Below are 18,766 nucleotides of genomic sequence, written 5' to 3' on the forward strand. Positions count from 1 at the left end.
TTGACATAGGTGTCAGCGATGGAGACCAGGTGATCCTTCTTGAACCTTTTCCTTCCAGACTTCGACAAAGAGATAGGATAGGTAATAGAATAGCAGTTAGAGAGGCTGTGGGAGAATGCAAGCACCATTGAGGTAGTGCACAGACAGAAGGGAGGGAGAACTACAGTGCACAACACCAAACTATACCACACAGCAAAGCAACAATCTGGAATCAAGGGTCCAGGATAGAGGGGAAAGCCTAGTATTTAAACCCAACAGCAATGCAAAAACACAGATTAGACTTTCCTAGATAGAGGGGAAAAGTCCCAAATGGCGAACTAGGACAATTTACACAATGGCAGATATGGATAACATACAACTGCAGCAGGGGCCGTGGTATCAATATCCCTGCACGTGTTCAAGCACTGAGGGGGCCGGGGGGTTAGCGATATAGCAACACCACTCTCCATTACATTTTCTCATAGAGATGAAGATCGCTGCAGAGGAAAGGCCTGGCACTTAGGCCTGTTTGTTGAAAAGATGGGTTTTGAGGAACATTGTTGTCCTCTCTGGGAAGCCTGTGCCTTGGGACCTACAAAAGAAGTCCGGCATCAGCTGGTTTGAGGGTTCTCAACACTGAGAATGTTCGGCACTTGTTGATCATGGCTTTTTGGATGGGGTTGTTATCCCTGCACTTCAAATGCAGGGCGACAAGCCCAAGAATGCAGGGAAAACATGGACATGGGCATCTGCTGGAGCCTGACCTGGAGCCGCTTGAGAAACCTGCCTTAATCAGCTCTATGTAGACCCTCCTTCTCCGCCGGCTCTTCTCCAGCTGGTCAGTGATGGAGCAGAGAAGGCACAGAGTAACCAGCGGGAGGGCACAGAGTAACCAGCGAGAGGGCACAGAGTAGCCAGCGGGAGGGCACAGAGTAACCAGCGGGAGGGCACAGAGTAACCAGCGGGAAGGCACAGAGTAACCAGTGGGTGGGCACAGATTAACCAGCGGGAAGGCACAGAGTAACCAGTGGGAGGGCACAGAGTAACCAGCGGGATGGCACAGAGTAACCAGCGGGAAGGCACAGAGTAACCAGTGGGTGGGCACAGAGTAACCAGCGGGAGGGCACAGAGTAACCAGCGAGTAGAGTAGTTCAACCTGCTCTCTTTGTCTTCTCTTTAAAAGGTTGGCCCTGCTAAGTCCCACTTTGGAGGCTCTGCTGTTCTCTTCTGGGGAAGAGTGGGGCTAGGTACACAGGACATGTTAATTAGCGGGAACTGAATCATGTTAATATTTGTCATGCTTGCAACCTTCAAAAGAGTTATTGTTTCATTAGGGTGGGTGGGCCAGTGGCACTGTTATTCTTCTATTTTGTTTATGCCTATCATTATGTTGTTCACATGTGTATGTTTGTATGTGAATAGAGTGTTGATACAAAAGAAAGCAACCAGTCAATGCCTTCATTAGAATAACAAAGTCACTTATTTTGCTTATTTGCGAGCTTTCGTGACATTTCACTACTTCCTCAGTCAGGATTGGAAGAAGTCTTTGAAAAACATGATGACAGAATTTCAGCTAAAATGGCTGCACCTGGAAGGACCGTCGCGATCTGTGCCTGTCTGTGCATCTGATTTACAGGTTGGCTCAGAGAGGCGTGTACTGGGTGTGGCACGCCCTTGTTGGCACTAGTTGCTCTGGCAAGCATTCTTCTCTTCCCGGGATACTGGGTGCTCACCTGTGCCCTGTTCTGTGTCCACCCTGTTCCGGCACGCCCCTGTTGGCACTAGTTGCTCTGGTGTGCACACTTCTCTTCCCGGGATACTGGGTGCTCACCTGTGCCCTGTTCTGTGTTTGCCTTGTGCGGCACGCCTCTGTTGGCACTAGTTGCTCTGGCGAGCATTCTTCTCTTCTCGGGATACTGGGTGCTCACCTGTGCCCTGTTCTGTGTCCGCCTTGTTCCGACACGCCCCTATTGGCACTAGTTGCTCTGGTGTGCACACTTCTCTTCCCGGGATACTGGGTGCTCACCTGGGACCTGTTCTGTGTTCGCCTTGTGCGGCACGCCTCTGTTGGCACTAGTTGCTCTGGCGAGCATTCTTCTCTTCTCGGGATACTGGGTGCTCACCTGGGCCCTGTTCTGTGTTCGCCTTGTGCGGCACGCCCCTGTTGGCACTAGTTGCTCTGGCGAGCATTCTTCTCTTCTCGGGATACTTAAATACAACCGTGGAGAGTACTCTGAATAACTACATTCTGTGATACACAAACTATCTCCTATCTCTAGGTTGAACCAAGTGCAAACACAAAGGCACACAAACCCCTCACACATTCGCACCATGCAACATATGCTGAAACGCCAAGCTTCCTACACATACCCTCTACCACAAAGCAGAGTAGCCATCTTCAAACCTCTGATCCCTGTGATGATCAAAACTCACGCACCAGTACAGGGCGCATCTCAGCGCGCAGCCATTCCTACTAGTTACAACTCAAAATTGTATTCCAGATATCTGATATGCCACCCGCCTCCATGCACTTCAGAGGGATCTCACCAACAGAGGAAACAAATGGATTTCTGTAATCCATACTTCCGTGACATTTGAAAGAGACATTTTCACTTTAAAGGTCTTCTTCAGGTGAGGCTGGGATTGTTCGCTTTTTTGTTGATGGCATTTTTACTCCCTGTTTTTCTTCTTGGGAGTGTTTCCCTATGTGTCGGGAGTAAAACTGGCTAGTACCCCACTTATCTACATGGATGGTTGAGGGTCGGGGGCGCTCCGACTCTCTCCATTCACAGCTAGGCCAAAGGTTGCGTTACTGAAGGACCGACTAGCATAGGTCATTGAGTACAAATTAGTGCAACATGGGGATACCAGAAGACCCTCTTGGGAAAGAGTATGAGTGTATGAGGGTCAGAAAAGGGAAGAAGAAAGAGGGGCTTCTGGAGCTTTCCACTACCGATGCTGTGCAGCCACTCAGAGTTCTGGGTGATGCAAATCATCAGAAACCAGAGAATGAGTGCTTGGTTTCCAGGTTCTTCCACTAGACTCTCTCTGCTTGCAGGTGGCTGGGACTATTTGATGGACCTTCCGGGAGAGCGTCACCAGTGGATGCAGAAGGATGCAATACAAGTAGTCGCTGTGTCGAACGGGAAATCATATCATGCCACCTTTATTGTATATATTGGCCTAAGCCCAGTCGCTCTACGAAGAAGTCCCCGTTGCAAGGTCCTGACCTTAGATCCGTGTTAGCCGCCATTTTAGGTTCATCCGCCATTTTAGATTCTCACTCTAAAGTCACCCTGTGTTCTAAGATTGTGGACAGTGGCGTTTTGAATGTAGCATGGCCGTCTTGACCTCTGTGTACAAGTTAATGGGTAAACTGGCCGCAGGCCAAATGTTAGGGTCATGTACTGAGACCTTGTCCTTCGTTGATCTGTGTATAGAGGATTACCTGTGCCAACGAAGCTAATCCATGAACATATATTGTGCACAATACTGTTTGAGCATCTTATATGAACACTTGTTTTACTATATTCTATAAGTGATGTGCGAAGGCTCAACGTGAAATCCGAAGACACACTGTTGCTATTGTAACTTGTTGGAGAATGTATTAAGGCTAACCCCTAATTTTATAGATACATAAATTAGGAACGAACTCGGCACGAAACCTAGATCCGAGATTCATTAACCTGCAAGTGGGCTGAACATCAGATTATACACTGTATAAAAGGCACAACTATTTTACTGTACAGCCCCACTCACGGAGCACACCGAACAGGGCTGGTATTCGCTGTGTTGCACTGAGGGCCTGATAGCTATCTGTTGCTTTGTCCTTTGAAACTGTTCAGCTGTAGAATAAAGATCTGTGTATCTTTTGAACCCGCGTTTGGTGTATTTCCTTTTGGGGTACTGAGCCTCGCTATCTTCTTTTTGCTTTCATAGCTGAATGTTCAACAGGTCGGGCCAGGGTCGTTCGAAAAGGCCTTCCACAAGAGGAAGTTCCCAGTTCTTTACTGTCTGGGAGATTGCTCTCCTGGAGCCTGAAGCTTGGTGGAAACTTGCTCCAGAAGAGGAAGTTATCAGTTCTTTACTTAATGACAAAATGTTCTCTTGGAGCCTGAAGCTTGGTGGAAGCTTGCTCCAGAAGAGGAATTTCTCAGTTCTTTACTGAATGTGGGATTGTTCTCCTGGAGCCTGAAGATTGGTGTAAACTTGAGACAGTAGAGGAAGTTCTCAGTTCTTTACTAAATGGGAGATTGTTCTCCTGGAGCCTGAAGCTTGGTGGATGCTTGCTCCAGAAAAGAACGTTCTCAGATCTTTACTGAATGGGAGAGTGTTCTCCTGAAGTTTGGTGGAAGCTTGCTCCAGAAGAGGAAGTTCTCAGTTCTTTACTGAATTGGAGATGGTTCTCCTGGAGCCTGAAGCTTGATTGGAGCTTGCTCCTGAAGAGGAAGTTCTCAGTTCTTTTATTAATGGCGTATTGTTGTCCTGGAGCCTGAAGCTTGGTGGAGACTTGCTCCAGAAGAGGAAGTTGTCCATTTTTTTGGGAATGGGAGATTGTTCTCCTGGAGCCTGAAGCTTGGTGGAAGCTTGCTCCAGAAGAGGAAGTTCTCAGTTCTTTACTGAATGGGAGATGGTTCTCCTGGAGCCTGAAGCTTGATTGGAGCTTGCTCCTGAGAGGAATTTCTCAGTTCTTTTATTAATGGCATATTATCCTGGAGCCTGAAACTTGGTGGAGACTTGCTCCAGAAGAGGACGTTCTCAATTTCTTTGTGAATGGGAGATTGTTCTCCTGGACCCTGAAGCTGGGTGAAAACATGCTCCAGAAGAGTAAGTTCTCAGTTCTTTACTGAATTGGAGATGGTTCACCTGGAGTCTGAAGCTTGATTGGAGTTTGCTCCAGAAGAGAAATTTCTAATTTATTAACTGAATGGGAGATTGCTCTTTTTGAGCCTGAAGCTTGGTGGAAGCTTGCTCCAGAAGAGTAAGTTCTCAGTTCTTTACTGAATTGGAGATGGTTCACCTGGAGTCTGAAGCTTGATTGGAGTTTGCTCCAGAAGAGAAATTTCTAATTTATTTACTGAATGGGAGATTGCTCTCTTTGAGCCTGAAGCTTGGTGGAAGCTTGCTCCAGAAGAGGAAGTTCTCAGTTCTTTACTGAATGGGAGATGGTTCTCCTGGAGCCTGAAGCTTGATTGGAGCTTGCTCCAGAAGAGGACGTTCTCAATTTCTTTGTGAATGGGAGATTGTTCTCCTGGAGCCTGAAGCTGGGTGAAAGCGTGCTCCAGAAGAGTAAGTTCTCAGTTCTTTACTGAATTGGAGATTGTTCTCCTGGAGCCTGAAGCATGATTGGAACTTGCTCAAGGACTTGGCGTTGGTGACGTCTAAGCTGTTGCCGCCTCTGAAGATTTGTTTAGGTTTGGTGGCGTGAGGATTGAAGGGAGCTAACTGATATTTAAAACCTTAGTTTCCTTGGCCAGTTAATTAGGGGCAGCGTGCTTCATCACCGGTGACCCTCTGGCCTTCCACAGAGCAGCATTAAAAATGTATAGTGTATATATACATATAATTAATTGTTCTTAGTCACTGTCATATTTTTCTAATGTTATTAAGAGACCATATATCAGCTATGAGAAAAAAAAGTTCACTGGCCGCCACTTGTGAAAGGATAATTTTTAACATTATCCATCACTCGCAAATGCCTATACAACACTGCTCCCCAATACCAATCCCTGAAGATTGAAAGATCCATGTCAACCTGACCAGTAAGAACAACTCATGCAAACCGCCTAACAATAGCAAAGGTGGGAAGGTTAAGAGGAGGAGGGTCTATTTCCTGTCAGTCGCAGCCAAATACCGGAACTCCCCCCAGAACTAAGAGCAGAAACCGCCAAAACTGGCCCTTCCGCAAGGCCCTAAAAACGTGGGTGTTTGCCTTACGTGACCCTATTGTTCACGAGCCTCAAACCACAGACAAGCAGGAACCTTCGTGCCTCAGCATTTGTGCATGACTGTGTGATATTGGCCGTGTGTCCCATTGCTTTCCGTCTCTGCTAGTTCAGTGTAACTGGTTCGCAATAGCGCCTTGATGCCCTTGAGCTTGTGCGCTTCATGAATGTAAATAAATAAATAAATGAATAAATAAAATCATTTTGGGGAAAGTGTAGTTTTACTCTGTGATTTGACGTGTTAGTATTTGCTTTAATCATTTGTTCCATATATGATCCCTATTTGTATTTTATTAAATGTGCACAGTACTCAGCTACCCTTTGGCCAGGATTCGCTACAGAAAATGTTTGATAAATTAAAAAGAATCTGTACACATGAGTTTGAACTTTCTTTTTTAAAGGTAGCCTGTGAGTCCTTTCAGGCCTGTTGACATTTCCCCCCTAATTCTAACGCCCAGCACCACCATCCCAGGTTCCCTACTCTGTATCAGGTATTGGTGTGTCAGGGTATGTTTGAGCACCCCATCACACAGTCCATGACCGAAGCCCTGTCTGGAGCTTGTGACTGTCTGGATAACCAGCCCTGCAAGGTAGTACTCAAGGAAAGGCACTATTCTGCTAGACTGCTCAGTCGGCAATGATCACTCCTGACTTAAGGACTGAACGCCAGCTACGAGTAGGAAAGTACCCCATCATCCTGGCCCTCTTCACTAGTGTAGGGGGAGTGCCCATGGTGGCAAGCCAGCAGAAGGCAGGTTTGCGGTTTTAGTGGGACCACAGACCAGGAGTGGGAAGCAGTGAGTCTTCCAGTCATGGACATGTGTATAAGTGAGTCGCTGCTGGCTTTATGATCAGTCGGATCCGGGGTCCTCTGCCTTCCTCTGCATGAGGACTTGTAGCCAACAGGGTCATGCAGGCGTTAAACAGCCACGCGGAGAAGCAACGGAGAAGTTCCAGCACTCGTGAGTGGCTGGGCCAAGTTACATAAAAATGCTGCTGGCATTTGCAGCTAATTGATAATTAGATTAATTGTCTAATTAAGTAAGCCTGCTGTTCCGCGGAGGGACTAGAGGATGCTGGGCGATGAGAAAGCACACCATCACGCCAGCAGAGCTATTCAAATTGACAAGTCCAGAAAGATGCCTTGGACTGTGGCAGAACGCTGCCATCACTCCTGCGCTAGCACACTCATTCCAGAGGGGGCAGAATCAGAATCGATCCAAGCAAAAGCCACGTCCCCAGGTGTTCTCTGATCCCCACAGTCACAGCACACATGCACACACGCCACACCGGTGTAGTAACTGCGAATGTGCTCATACGTGACGGCTCTGGGCGTATCGGAACCTCTCACACTGTAGAGAGCACACTGCGCCAGCTGCGACGCGGTGGGGAGCCACACTTTGCGTTAGAGAAGAGGGTGCGCTTGCAATGTGGCAGGCCGTTGTGCGTTGCTGCTTTGCGCATGAACGGGTCGTATGAGCAGGAAATGTGCGCGAGTCTCACATGCTCGCTGTGACATATAGCGGCGGCATGCCAAACATGCAGACTGGCCAGATTCGTGATTTATTGTAACTGCATTTTATTTTTAGCGTTTGTGACCGTCTTCATTTCAGTAAAAAAAACTCTTTGAAGTGCTCCAGGCTGCGCAGGGCTTTAAGTGGGGTAAGAAATCGAGGCACGGCCCTCATTTGGGGCGTGGCTTGCGAGATGGGCGTGGCCTTCAAAACGTACACAAACTATAGTAAGGTACACAAGCATTTATATATCTGTTTGCGTGCCTTACGATGGTTTGTGTACTTCAAGATGGCTTGAAAACTACATAAACCATAGTAAGGTGCACACACAAATATATAGCATTTATATATTTATATGTGTACCTTATGGTTTCTGTACTTTCCAATCCATCTTTGTTAAACATTTCTATGTTTATAAAAGATGGCTTGAAAAGTGCACAATTCAATCTATCTTTTACAAAGCTTTCCCGACGGACAAAGCCAGAGGTGTCTTTGGCCCTCGGCAGGGTTGGATTGGCCCCTCGGCATTTCGATCCGTGGCCGGGCCAAAATCGTCCCTGGGGAGTGGGGGCCAGTTTCTGGCCATGCCGGGGCCGGTTTGGACAAAAAAAAAAATATTTAGAAAACAAAATATTTTGAAAAAAAATATGTATATATTTTCTTTTAAAACACCTGCAACGGCATAATTCATCAAAGCAGGGTAACACCTCTTACCCTGCTTTGATGATTGATTTGCATGCATGACGTGTGCATCATACATTATGAAGCATGCATCATTCACATGCCGCTGCAGCATGCAAAGTTGAGGGGCCGGCGGGCCACCGCCAGGCCGCTGGCTATCACAGTGTGGCCACTCCAGGGGGCACGGTGCCCCCTGGAGTGGCTGTGCTGTTGTATTAGTGATTAATATGTATTAGTGATATTAGTGATAACCAATTTTAGAGTAGAAAAAGCATCCATTTCAGACTATGTATTTTGCCTTTCACAAGTTGCAGTACTAGCATGTTTTTTTTCTGCCCTTGTCTCTGTTACGATCATCACAAGGCATTCCATCTCGGTGTCCTCGGTCACTTGACAAAATGCTTGTGCCTAAAAGCTTCTGTACAGTGTACAAATATTTGACCATAGCACATCAAATGGCCATTGACTTCATTGGGCCACAATGAATGCTTTGTTGTGATATGCCTATCTTTCCCATCTCACTGGCATGCTGTTCAGGATGTTTGTTTACATGTATGAGGTAACAAGCGCTCTGAGTATGGGATGTCCTGTAAGTGCGCTGATTTCCATATTTTGTCAACCTCTGAAGCCTGAAAGTAGATCCATGCAGGCTTGACATGCGGCCAACTTTTAACGAGACCTGCAAATGAACTGGTCTGCTGTTAAATCTCAGTTACCTGTTTAATGGTATCCACTACAGAATAATTGTTCATTTTACCGATATGATAGCTCACTGGGTTGAGCACTCGCTGCTGCAATGTGTTTGTTATATGCAGATTTGAATCCCAGCAAGGACATCTCAGCCTTTCATCCTTCCTAGGTCGATAAATGAGTACCAACACAGGTTGGGTGATATTGTATGTACATTTGTACTATAAAAAAGAGCTTATGCATAAGTGCTATAAAATAACATATTATCATTTGGCCTTGGACATCTGCTTGCATTCACAGTAATTTGAAAATATGGATCTATATACACAAATATTACATATGGTGATCCATTCTTGTATAAAATGTATATCACATTAGTAAAATCATAACTATACTTTTCGCAGTGTACTTAGGAACAATGCTATTTGATGCCACTTCCTTTTTTGTCAAGGGGTGAAAGGTCGTGTTTCATCACTTCCTGGGATGTCACTTTGGGGTGGGGTCAAATAACATCACTTCCGGTGATGTCATCAGAGGTCAAGAGTCGTGAGGCGAGGGGTGGGCCACTTTTTTGAGGAGAGGGATGGGCCACTTTTTTTTGGGTGTCCAGGCTTTTTTCTTATCCCATTCCCACCCTGTCCCTCGGTAAAGCTTTATAAAAATGGCTTGAATTGTGCACTTTTCAAGCCATCTTTTATAAATCTCGAAATATGTTGAGGAGACCCCAGGCTCACCGAGGGTTAAAGACGTCTCAACGACCTGGGCAAACAAAGGCACAGTAACTTCCTCTGGTTACCCCTCACGCAAGGGGTCACCAGAGGAAGTTACAGTGACTGACGGAAGTGCCAGCCAGCTACAGCGATGCTGTGGCTGGCTGACACTTCTGTCAGCTTGCCTGAACTAATGGCGGGTGCATCTCCCGTCGCGACTGCGGCCGCAATGGGGTAATGCATCCTGCCAATGTTTTGGTGGGACCGGCTCATCCCCATGTTTAGGAAACTGCTGGGGCGTGGCCCCGGCAGTGCCTGGCCCACTTAAAGCACTGGCTAGCAGCCTTAGCACACTGGGAATGCGGGCAGAAGATAGGAAAACAAGCAACGCTCAAGGACACTCAATACAAGTTTGGCGGTATACAGTAAAAGTGCTGGTAACACTGCCAGATGGCTGCCGATGCGGTGAGTTTGCCGGTAGACAGTAAAAGTGCTGGTAATACCGCCAGATTGCTGCCGATGCGATGAGTTTGCCGGTATACAGTAAAAGTGCTGGTAATACAGCCAGGTGGCTGCCGATGCGGTGAGTTTGCCGGTATACAGTAAACGTGCTGGTAATACTGCCAGATGGCTGCCGATGCCAGAGAGTTTGCCGGTATACAGTAAAAGTGCTGGTAATACTGCCAGATTGCTGCCGATGCCGCAGAGTTTGCCGGTATACAGTAAAAGTGCTGGTAATACAGCCAGGTGGCTGCTGATGCGCTGAGTTTGCCGGTATACAGTAAAAGTGCTGGTAATACTGCCAGATGGCTGCCGATGTGGTGAGTTTGCCGGTAGACAGTAAAAGTGCTGGTAATACCGCCAGATTGCTGCCGATGCGATGAGTTTGCCGGTATACAGTAAAAGTGCTGGTAATACCGCCAGATGATTGCCGATGAGTTTGCCTGTATACAGTAAAAGTGCTGGGAATACCGTTAGGTGGCTGGTGATGCTGGTGATTCCGGCTTGCCTGTATTACCTTCTCCGGAAGGGGGGGACCCGAGGACTCGTAATTCACTGGTAATTCCAACAGTCACCCCCCCTCCTCTGGAAATGGTAATGCCAGCACACCAGAATTACCAGCGTTTTACGGCTGACTCGTAATGAGCCCCACTGCACACTGCTACTTTTTCTTCATTTATTTATAAGATTTTCAATGACAAAGTCTCATATAAATCCGAGGACTATAGATGCAATACATAAACATATACACATAAAAAACCTACTAACTACAGAACATCTATAGCAAAAATAGAAGGTAAAGACAATCAGGAGAAATCCAAATGATTTTAAAGCCTGACTGAAATATTATGTTACAAGGCCATGGTATGGTCTAGTTTCAGTCTCAGAGAGATTAGAGATGGTATGCTCTGCTTCCCAGGGCCATTTCCTGCAATGTACAGTCTGAAGCAACTATCTGAAAAGGGCATCGTTCAGTGACCAAACATGGTGTGGCTCAGAGCGACCAAACATGCTGTGGCTCAGAGCGACCAAACATGCTGTGGCTCAGAGCGACCAAACATGCTGTGGCTCAGAGCGTCCAAATATGAGCGACCAAACATGCTGTGGCTCAGAGCGACCAAACATGCTGTGGATCAGTGCAACTAGAGATGGTGTGGCTCAGAGCGACCAAACATGCGGTGGCTCAGAGTGACCAAACATGCTGTGGCTCAGAGTGACCAAACATGCTGTGGCTCAGAGTGACCAAACATGCTGTGGCTCAGAGCGACCAAACATGCTGTGGCTCAGAGCGACCAAACATGGTGTGGCTCAGAGCGACCAAACATGCTGTGGATCAGTGCAACTAGAGATGGTGTGGCTCAGGGCGACCAAACATGGTGAGGCTCAGAGTGACCAAACATGGTGAGGCTCAGAGTGACCAAATATGAGCGACCAAACATGCTGTGGCTCAGAGCGACCAAACATGGTGAGGCTCAGGGCGACCAAACATGGTGAGGCTCAGAGTGACCAAACATGGTGAGGCTCAGAGTGACCAAATATGAGCGACCAAACATGCTGTGGCTCAGAGCGACCAAACATGGTGAGGCTCAGGGCGACCAAACATGGTGAGGCTCAGAGTGACCAAACATGGTGAGGCTCAGAGTGACCAAATATGAGCGACCAAACATGCTGTGGCTCAGAGCGACCAAACATGGTGAGGCTCAGGGCGACCAAACATGGTGAGGCTCAGAGTGACCAAATATGAGCGACCAAACATGCTGTGGCTCAGAGCGACCAAACATGGTGAGGCTCAGAGCGACCAAACATGGTGAGGCTCAGAGTGACCAAATATGAGCGACCAAACATGCTGTGGATCAGTGCAACTAGAGATGGTGTGGCTCAGGGCGACCAAACATGGTGAGGCTCAGAGTGACCAAACATGGTGAGGCTCAGAGTGACCAAATATGAGCGACCAAACATGCTGTGGCTCAGAGCGACCAAACATGGTGAGGCTCAGGGCGACCAAACATGGTGAGGCTCAGAGTGACCAAACATGGTGAGGCTCAGAGTGACCAAATATGAGCGACCAAACATGCTGTGGCTCAGAGCGACCAAACATGGTGAGGCTCAGGGCGACCAAACATGGTGAGGCTCAGAGTGACCAAATATGAGCGACCAAACATGCTGTGGCTCAGAGCGACCAAACATGGTGTGGCTCAGAGCAACAAAACATGGTGTGACTCAGAGCGACCAAACATGGTGTGGCTCAGAGCAACAAAACATGGTGTGACTCAGAGCGACCAAAGACGGTGTGGCACAGAGCGCCCAAATATGAGCGACCAAACATGGTGTGGCTCAGAGCGACCAAACATGCTGTGGATCAGTGCAACTAGAGATGGTGTGGCTCAGAGCGACCAAACATGCTGTGGATCAGTGCAACTAGAGATGGTGTGGCTCAGAGCGACCAAACATGCTGTGGCACAGAGCGTCCAAACATGCTGTGGCTCAGAGCGTCCAAACATAGCGTGGCTCAGAGCGACCAAACATGGTGTGGCTCAGAGCAACAAAACATGGTGTGGCTCAGAGCGACCAAACATGGTGTGGCTCAGAGCGACCAAACATAGCGTGGCTCAGAGTGACCAAACATGCTGTGGCTCGGAGCAACCATACATGGTGTGGCTCAGAGTGACCAAACATGGTGTGGCTCAGAGCGACCAAACATCGTGTGGCTCAGAGCGACCAAACATAGCGTGGCTCAGAGTGACCAAACATGCTGTGGCTCGGAGCGACCATACATGGTGTGGCTCAGAGCGACCAAACATGCTGTGGCTCAGAGCGTCCAAATATGAGCGACCAAACATGTTGTGGCTCAGTGCAACCAAAGATGGTGTGGCTCAGAGCGACCAAACATGCGGTGGCTCAGAGCGACCAAACATGCTGTGGCTCAGAGCGTGTCACTCGCAGTCGCGGCCATCGCCGTGACTGGCGTTTACTTCCGCGTTGGAGTTTGAGAGGTCATGGGGGAAGGTTGCTTTAGTCCCTTTTTTGTGTTTATGGCCGCAGCTCCTAACGCGAGACGCAACGCTGCCGGGAGTATAAAATCCCTGCCTCCCGGCAGGTCATTGCGTTGCAACCCCTCTCCGTTGTTTACTTCGTTTCTGGGTCCTTCGCTCTTCCTCTGCACCTCGCTTTGGATTCTACTAGGGGTTAATATTTACCCCCACGCGGTTACTTCTCATAGGTGTCCAGTCACCAGTAACCTCCATACTTTGTTTCCCTTTGCCATCCGCCGACCCCCTTTAGGCGGCGTCTGCCGTGCTCTCTCTCTCTCTCTCTCTCTCTCTCTCTCTCTCTCTCTCTCTCTCTCTCTCTCTCTCTCTCTCTCTCTCTCTCTCTCTCTCTCCCTCTCGTCCTCTCACCTAGCTCTTGAGTCTGGTCATCGCGGGGTTTTCTCTCCCGTGCTCCCGTGTTCCTCCGCAGTGCCTCTCGGAAGACTTCTACCTTCAGTCCGGACCTCCCAGCTGCTGTTTCCCTCGCCTCTCTCCAGGTCGACCGCTACAGTGGACGTTTTCAGCGTTTGGTGATCCTTCGCTTCCTCCTCTTCATCGGTGGACTGCTGGCCTTCTGAGAACAGTCTTGGCACCTCCTATCAGGGTTTTTTCCCCTAGTGGGTTTTTCCCTGCTTTTTCTGGTTTGATTCCGGAGAGGGGGTCGCTGTGCCGCTGTTCACACCCAGCGGCCACAGTGGCTTCTCTCCGTGACAAGCCCTCGCACCAGAGGAAAGAGAGAGACTACCTGGCACGTCGAGGCCTGCAAGATACCATCGACTCGGAAAGCCCAGGTGAGGAGAACGTGGGTACGGAGGGAACACAGTCAAAGGTACCCCTTCAGTCACAGATTGCAACGCCAAAGAGTATCACGATGTCAGCTGACGAACAAGTCCAAGAGCTCTGGAAGGCATTCCAAGCGATGTCCCAAGAGCTACAAGGGGTCAAGACTGAGAACGCTTTGCTTAAACAGATGGTTGCGGCTAGGGAACCTACTCCCTCGGAATTGCCACCCATGGCACTGTCCTCGGGGAAATTTGATGGCTCCCCAAAGAAGGTAAAGGAGTTTCTCGAAGCATGCCTGGTTCACTTTACGTTCAGACCCCGTACCTTTGCTACAGATCAGGCCCGGGTGGGTTTCCTAATAACCAACATGACGGGAAACGCTCTTTCCTGGGCCACCCCTCTGGTGACTAGCGGAAACGCCATTCTGCAGGACTATCCGGGGTTTCAGAATCTTCTCAAGCACACCTTCGAACGACCAGAGCTCTCCTTTACAGCCTGCGAAGACCTGTTGGATGTCAGGCAAGGCTCGCTAGACGTGTTATCATACATCTCCTCTTTCAAGACATTAGCAGCCGGGGCCGGATGGCCCGAGACAGCCCAGTATGCCATTTTCAGAAGAGGACTGAAGGAAGAAATTAAAGACGAGCTAGCCAGGTCTCCTCGTTCTCCTACTTTCACAGATCTACTTTCTGCTGCTCTTCACATCGAGTATCGCCTTCAGGAGAGACGAGTTGAACGTCGTAAGCAAAGGACTCCTGGCCATAACTCAGACCCCTCTGTACCCGTTCTCCCTGGTCGCTCTACTAACATCATTACGGAAGAACCTATGCAGATCGGTGCTACCAGGGCGCCCTTGTCCGCTGCTGAAAGACGTCGCAGAAGAGAGAAAGGACTGTGTGCCTACTGCGGATCAGAGCAGCATTTTCTCAGAGACTGCACAGAACTGTCAAACAAGAGGTCGGGAAACGACTACCCTCGGCGTTAGTAGGGACAAACGACCGAGGGTCTTTAAGAAATCTCCATCGTCCCTATGTTTCTCTGTCAGTGACCTCTTCCGAGTCTAAGGAAGATTCCAGGCTAATGGTCATTCCAGTACAACTCAACCTCGGAAACCATCAGGAGGAGACACTGGCTCTGTTGGACTGTGGCGCGGCAGGGAACTTTGTTGACACCGTGTGGGCTGACAAGGTGGGCCTCCGTCGAATTCCCCGGGCAGAAGGTCAGAAGGTGGAAGGAGTAGACGGCTCGCCTTTGTCCTCAGGTCCTATCACCCATACCACTGAGGAACTCACTTTGACGATCAACCAACATAAGGAAGTCCTGAGTTTTGATATTATCAGAGCGGCTCATTTTCCCATCATCTTGGGCATTACCTGGCTCCGACGACACAATCCTCTGATTAATTGGACCGAGAACCAAATAAGCTTCAGTTCCCCATATTGCGCTACTAACTGTTGTTCTCTGGAAGGTCGGGCTGATCTTCAGCCAGTCAAGGTGTTTCCCAATAATCATGTAGGTATCCATGCTTTACCCTATTTCTGCTCAGATTTTTCAGACGTTTTTCAGGAGTGCCTCCATGCCAGACTTCCACCCCATCGGCCAGAGGACTGCACTATCGACCTGGAGCCCCATGCCTTGGTGCCATTCGGAAGGATGTTCGCCCTCACTCAGACCGAGAGACAAGTGCTTCAGAAATACTTGGATACCAACATGGAGAATGGTCTCATACAACCTTCCAAGTCTCCAGCAGGAGCCCCTTTGTTTTTTATAAAGAAAAGAGATTCCACCGATCTTAGACCTTGCATCGACTACAGGGGTCTAAATACAGTGACAGTCCGTGACAGGTATCCGATGCCCCTAATCACGGATATTATTGAGGCAGTGCAAGGTGCTCGAATCTTTACCAAACTGGACCTACGAAACGCTTACCATTTGTTGCGGATAGCCAAGGGTGACGAATGGAAAACTGCGTTTCGTACTCCTCTGGGCCTATATGAATACAAGGTAATGCCGTTTGGCTTGGTGAACGCCCCTGCGGTATTTCAGAGGTTCATGGACCGGATGTTCTCCGACATGCTTTCCATCTCGGTCATCATCTATTTAGATGATATCTTGGTTTTTTCCCCTAATATGAGAGAACACATAGCACAAGTACGACGAGTTTTGGAGCGTCTTAAGGAAAACCATCTTCTGGTCAAAGAGGAGAAGTGCAGCTTCGCGGTACCTTCGGTACATTATCTGGGATACGTGCTATCAGAAGAAGGGATCGCCATGGATCCTGACAAGATGCAAGTGATTCTTGGCTGGCCGGCCCCGACCTCTGTCCGGGAGGTTCAGAGGTTCTTGGGTCTTTCAAATTACTACCGAAGATTCATTCCGAACTTTTCAGAGGTGGTGTTTCCCATCACCCGCCTACTCAAGAAGACGGCCTATCCTTTTTCCTGGTCTACTGAAGCAGAAAGAAGTTTCTGTCATCTAAAAACCCTCTTCTGCTCTGCCCCGATTCTGCAGCATCCAAACCAAACTCTTCCATTTATTCTGGAGACGGACGCCTCCGCTATCGCTGTAGGAGCAGTGTTGCTTCAGTCTTTCAACAAGGTGGAGCATCCGGTCGCCTATCTCTCTAAGACTCTTTCTCCCAGCCAGCTCAACTACTCGGTTTTGGAGAAAGAATTGTTGGCGATGAAATTGGCTTGTGAGGAATGGAGGCACCTTCTCATGGGTGCCCGTCATCGGTTTCTCATTCGCACTGACCACAAAAACCTCAAGGCTTTACAGGACATGGAATGTTCTAACTCCAGACAAGCTAGATGGGCCTACCTGTTTTCGCAGTACGACTTCCAGATCACGTACATCCCTGGGTCTCTCAACCGTCTGGCTGACGCTTTGTCTCGCAAAGATTCCCACTTGGAAACGGTAGCGGTCAAGTCTGAGCCGTTATTCCACAGAAATCGGATCTTAGCCACAGTGAGTTCTTTCCTTCAGGAGGTCAAGGCTGCCGTTGCGCAAGAGGCTCCCCAGTTCTCTTTTTCCGTTGATTCTCCTTTCCAAATCAAAGACGGCTGGGTCTTCTACAAGAAGAAGTGGTATATTCCTGAGGGGTCACTGCGCCGGAAAATCCTTAAATGGTGTCACGACTCACGTCTAGGTGGACACCGAAGCGGGAATGGTACGTTGGAACTCATCTCGAGATCGTTCCAGTGGCCCAACATCAGGAGAGATGTGTTTAACTACGTAAAGACCTGCCCTACTTGTGCCAGTGTCAAATATGCTTCCGGGAAGCCCCTAGGACTTCTTACCCAAGCAGAGATGCCGACTCGCCCGTGGGGTCTCATCTCCACGGACTTCATAGTGGAGCTTCCCGACTCCGAGTCATGCACATGTATCATGGTGACAGTGGACTCTCTAAGCAAGCTAGCCCATTTCTCTCCTCTTCCAGGACTCCCTTCGGCCACCAAAATGGCAGAAACCTTTGCCCGAGATATCTTTAAGCATCATGGCCTCCCCGACAAGATGATATCCGATCGAGGAAGCCAGTACATATCCAAATTCTGGACGGCTTTATGTACTCGATTGGGGATGGAAAGGGCCCTATCCTCAGGGTTTCACCCCCAGACAAACGGCCAAACGGAGCGACTCAACGCAACTTTGGAGCAGTACTTGCGATGTTTTATTTCCCAGTGCCAAGATAATTGGGTTTCTCTACTCCCTACGGCGGAATTCGTGTACAACAACTCCAAGCACAGTGCCACTGGCCTATCACCTTTTTATTGTACCTATGGCGTTCACCCGCGTTATCTAATGCCCGAGGTACCCAGTTACTCCAACTCTCCCACTGCAGAAGAGGTGTTAAGTAATCTCAAGGAGGCCAGGGACAGTGCATTAACGAGTTTGGCGGATTGCAGACGGCGGAATAAGACCGAGGCCGATAAACACCGCAGGGATACACCTTCATGGAAACCGGGGGACAAAGTGTGGTTGTCCACCAGATTCCTTCCCAGATGGACAAGGCCTTCTAAACTATCTCCTCGTTTCTTGGGACCTTTTCCCATCCTCTCCAAGGTCAATCCAGTTGCCTATCGCCTACAACTCTCTCCGTCTCTCAGACGCATACACCCTGTTTTTCACGCCTCTCTTCTTAAACCTTACTATTCAGATCCCAATCACCGGTCTCTCCGCCGGAAACTACCTGTCACTACAACCGACCAGGAGGAATACGAAGTTTCCGCCATTCGTGATTCCAGATTCCTTCATGGTCGGTTGGAATACCTCCTGTCATGGAAGGGTTTCCCAAGGTCGGAGGATTCCTGGGAGCCAGCTTCCCATGTACATGCCCCTCAACTGTTGGCAAAGTTCCATCGCTTGCACCCAGGTAGGCCTGGGCGGTTGCACTCTAGGGGGGGGCATACTGTCACTCGCAGTCGCGGCCATCGCCGTGACTGGCGTTTACTTCCGCGTTGGAGTTTGAGAGGTCATGGGGGAAGGTTGCTTTAGTCCCTTTTTTGTGTTTATGGCCGCAGCTCCTAACGCGAGACGCAACGCTGCCGGGAGTATAAAATCCCTGCCTCCCGGCAGGTCATTGCGTTGCAACCCCTCTCCGTTGTTTACTTCGTTTCTGGGTCCTTCGCTCTTCCTCTGCACCTCGCTTTGGATTCTACTAGGGGTTAATATTTACCCCCACGCGGTTACTTCTCATAGGTGTCCAGTCACCAGTAACCTCCATACTTTGTTTCCCTTTGCCATCCGCTGACCCCCTTTAGGCGGCGTCTGCCGTGCTCTCTCTCTCTCTCTCTCTCTCTCTCTCTCTCTCTCTCTCTCTCTCTCTCTCTCTCTCTCTCTCTCTCTCTCTCTCTCTCTCCCTCTCGTCCTCTCACCTAGCTCTTGAGTCTGGTCATCGCGGGGTTTTCTCTCCCGTGCTCCCGTGTTCCTCCGCA

The sequence above is a fragment of the Ambystoma mexicanum genome, chromosome 2p (assembly GCF_040938575.1).
Source record: "Ambystoma mexicanum isolate Mex_15411 chromosome 2p, UKY_AmexF1_1, whole genome shotgun sequence".
NCBI lineage: Eukaryota > Metazoa > Chordata > Amphibia > Caudata > Ambystomatidae > Ambystoma > Ambystoma mexicanum.